Genomic DNA, 4,561 nt, shown 5'->3' with positions numbered 1-4,561 from the left:
CCTACTTTAATGCATTTTTTAAAAAGGTATTATGCATTGCATTTAAATAAAGATCTAATTTTTGACCTAGCGGATGTGGTGATTTAATGCGATGCTGAGCAAGGCTTTGTAGATGTGACAAGAGATAGCAGATAATTAGTTATCCGCAAGTTAATAAAGCACTCAGGGCAGCAGTGATGGATAGACAGTCCTTTAACAAACTGTGATTCCCCGACCAATTTCCATGGTGGCGAGTGCAGTATTGACAATCTGTCTTTAAGTGTTAGGTCTCTGCTGATGTGTAGGCAGAAGCCTTTGTGCAGCTTGTGTGTGTGAGTGTACTGTTCCTGCATTCGTCTGCCCAACTGTCTGTGTGGTATTACAGTGCAGATTTCCGCCGCTGCTTACACTCATGTGGCTGTCAGACAGAAATAGTCATCAAGGTAAATAGTTTGTGGTGTGTTGGTGCTTACAGGAAGCCCGCAGCCACCTTTGGAAGTCTCCCCAGAACCCCCAGTCCAGTTTGTTTTGTGTGCGTTTGATTAATAAAAGGTTAACTCAACCCTCAGTCAACTGTTAAGAGAGGCATGTAAATCTCCCCCGCAATCTCTTCCTTCCTCTGCCTTTCACTCCTCCCTTTGTCTCTTCCTTTGCCACACCTTCCCCTGGGGGATGCAGGGATTGTGATTGGAGAAGAGGTGGGGCTCCTGGCACAAGCACAGGTGTGCTCGTTTCCTCCCTTCTCCTCTCTCTCATGTAATGATTTCTTCAGCTCGCCACCTGCCAGGTGGAAAAAACACCCACAGCAAATGGAGCGCTTTAAAATGGCCTCCTGGCTTCCGCCTTAAAGGATTTTCTTTTTTTCTTTCTTTTTTTTTTCTTATTGCTTGTACAAACACTCCATTTTCATCCCTTTTCATTATCCATTGACTACGTTTAACTCAATGATGTCTTCCTGGAACTACTTGTTTACATTTTGCGTCACATTCAAATGACGGCTCCTGGCTCTGAAAAACTGTCCACCGAGGCTCCCCCACTAGCTTTTCAGATGATCAGAACCTGGCTCTCTAGCACCATTCTCTCGACGCCACTTCTCGCCTCGCCCTTTGGAGCTGCCTGGAGGGTGGCGTAGAGCAGGTCCCAGGCCCCGAGAGGTCAAAGTTCACTCACCAACAATGGAATCTTACTCTGGGTCAGATGCAGTCAAGGAAACAAAGGCCAAGGATTGGACAAACTTCTGTGACAAGGAGACAGAGGGATGAAGATGCATAGAGCAAAAGCCAAAATGAGACGTGGAATGAATGCACTGAAAACCTTTCTCATACACTTACCCAGGCACATACACTCACACACATAACTGTGCAAATTTTGCTTTCACACACACTAAAATCTGCCAAAGCTGTTGCTTAAGCCCATAAAACAACTTAGTCAAAGTTTCTCAGGCTACAAAAATCTGTTTCCCAACAGTTCTCTCATTGTATTTCTTGTCTTTAAATAATAATCGCTTCGAGAAACAGCACGCTTCAATATCACAACAGTTCAGGTAAAACCAGAACTTTTTTCCCTTTAACCTCTCTATATCTTTTCATGTTGCTCCAACTTGTTCCTTCCCCTCCCCCACGCTGCTGTCTTTCTCCTCTCTCTCTCTTTTTTTTATTCACTGCCATTGATCATGCATGCAGAAATTCAGTACACCCAACCACGGCTCCAGCCAGGATAGGTTAGCTAGTGCAAGGCCCTGTCCTACATACTGTTCCCTCGCTATGGTCCGCCAGGCCAGTCACACCCTCCCCCTGACCTGCCTCTCCTCACTGACTCAACACCCCCCCCCCCACCCACAACCACTGCCACACACACACAAACCCCCCGCGGCCCATCTCAGAACCAGCACATGCACAGATCATCATGCGGTGGTGGGAAAAGTTAACTCTTCATGACTGAACACTTTTTAGTCAGGTGCAGGGTTGTGTTTGATCATTGCTCAGTCTGTCCTCTAACTTGCAGCACACACACAGAGACAAGGGATTGCTTGCTGATGTGATCGGAGTTGACAGAAAAAATAGTATTTATGGATTATTATTGTTTGTAGTATTTTTAATCTCGGCCAATAAAGCTCAACAAAACAACCTGGGTCCGTAGCTTTGACAGCAGCATGCTGTTAACTTTTAGTTTCCAGTGTCTGAGTTTTAATGTGGTGAGTGAAAACAAGTGCACTTCACGCTCCTTTGTGAGCGCTACACTTGTTTCACTTTGGCCGGAGCAGCTGAGGTATGTGACGAAACTGCCTCAGCTGACCGGGCTGACCGCGGCCAAGAGAAAGGCTGACTTAGAAGTAAAGCTGCTAATCTTCCACTTAGCTGGTTAGGGTGGCCTGTCATGTAGTAAGACAGAGAGAAGGTGGTTAGGTAGGGTTAACTTTAGATGAGGGTAGTACTGTGATTGGGTAACTGGATGAAGAATTGATGAAGGGTGAAGAATGCAAACAGGCAATGCTTGATTTGATGGGAGGGATGGCTGTGGGTGCTAGGTTGAAGGGAACAAGTGGACTAAGGGTGAATGAGGATGGAGGGTAATTCGAAAAGAGGGACTTCATGATGGTTTAAAAGACTAATGATTGTGAGGACAAGGTTAATGACAACAATACAAATGAACTAGGACAAGACATTCAACATTACATTGCATAAAAGAGATGCACACACGGATGACGCACAACATTAAAACCACTCGCCCAATATTGTCTCATTTTTTCTCGTGCTGATAAAAAAAGCAGTGTTCGGTCATCGATCTGAGGAATATCCCCTGGTGTCTGGAGCTGGGATGTTTGGAGGGCATCCTTGTTTGCTGTGGTGGCATTTTGGGATTGAATTCAGAGGTTTCAGGAGTCGGGTCAGTTCATACCTTAAGTCAGGGATTCCAGACTAGAAATGCTGCTCTAGTCAATGAAAGAAATGTGTCACTGTTTGGGCTTAAACTGTAAGAAATAAATGTGTAAAATTCCAGAAAAAAAAAATGTTGTTAGCTCGTTGACCAAACTGCCCTGTAATTATAAAACTGAAACAGACAATATCATTTTATTTTGGACATATTGTAAAAAAAATATAGAAATTTCTGTAGTTTTATAACGGCACTTCTGGCTTCCGCTTCAAAGGATTGTTTTATCCAATTGAAAAATAAGGAAGTGATATGATAAGGTGTGATATGAATGGGAGGACTTCATCAGAAAAAGCTGGAAAACTTATTAAAAATACATTTAAAAACCCAAAAATTTAAGCCCTCCTTCACAATTTGTAAAGTCATCCAGTGGACCAGACTGGACTCTTTGTCGGGCTGATTCTGGTCCCCAGGCCTTATTTTTGACACCTCTGCCTTAAGTGTTCCAAAATTCAAATTCAAATTCAAATTTTATTTGTCACGTACACAGTCATACACAGTACGATATGTAGTGAAATGCTTGGACAACTGCTCGTGACCTAAAGAAAACAAAAAAGGAAAGGCTATGAATAAGATAGGAAATAAATATGAAAAATTAAAAAGGGTAAATTTAACTAGGAAGGAATAAAATATAAATTAAGGTTAAAAATGAAAGCCATTCCTGTCCAATTAGTATGGTTGGAGTGTGCTGTTGGTTCAGCAGCCTGAAATTACATGATGAAGGTTATCCACTTCACCTATCAATCAGTATACATTACATCACATTAATAAAATTGCATTACATTGTATAATATCACATGATACATCACTATGGCACTGATTACATTATATATAAGATCAAATAACATCCTGACATCGTAGGCCCAAGTTTAAATCAGATCATATATGATCACATTTAATTATGACTCAGTGAGATCACGTGTGAGAACCAATATATAACACAGATAGAAAGCAGGACCTCGCTGACATATGCAATATGAAAATAAAAGAGCAGCTTCCAGTCAGCGATGGCTGTTTCACAAACTGTATCCTGGTTACAGATGCTTCATGTCACCTGAGGCCTAACCTGGCACCACAGGAAGCCATTTTTTTTCCATTATGTCTTCCTGTAGAGCAGCCCAAACCTTGCTCATATATTAAGCTGATATGAAGAGATTACTAATGAGTGACAGAGACCTAACAAGCAAATTAAAAAAAAACAACAACAATAAAAAAACAGTTTTAGCACACAAAACCTGTGATGAATTCTGTGCGTCCTAAATCAGATCCTTGTCTTTGAAATGTTTATTTATTGAATCGTTCTCTCGTCCGAACATTTCAAGACATCCAGGAGGGTATTAATGGGACACGCTGTTGTGATTCAACCAATGACGAGAACGGCGGGGAAACACTACACAGAGAGCGCCACTGGCAGCATGAATAAAAGGCAGGCAATGCGCGCAGGAGGGGAGGTCCGAGGCCCCGGGTAGGCTACGGGAAAAGGAGGTAGAGGCGGAGTCTGTCTGTGAGCGTATATGCATCTGTGCGCTTCCTCGCTCACCCCTCCTCTTTTTTTCTTTTTTAAACCACCCCACCCCCACCTCTGCTGCCCCCTCCCCCCTTCCCCTCTCCCCGACCCCTCCTCCTCCTCCCCTCCTCCCATCGTGCTTGC

Source organism: Mchenga conophoros, linkage group LG5, assembly GCF_057382185.1.
Source record: "Mchenga conophoros isolate Kocher_MC1m ecotype Shallow Benthic linkage group LG5, M_conophoros_male_GT1.1, whole genome shotgun sequence".
NCBI classification, from domain to species: domain Eukaryota; kingdom Metazoa; phylum Chordata; class Actinopteri; order Cichliformes; family Cichlidae; genus Mchenga; species Mchenga conophoros.
The sequence above is the reverse complement of the archived record's forward strand: the minus strand, read 5'-3'. Positions refer to the sequence as shown.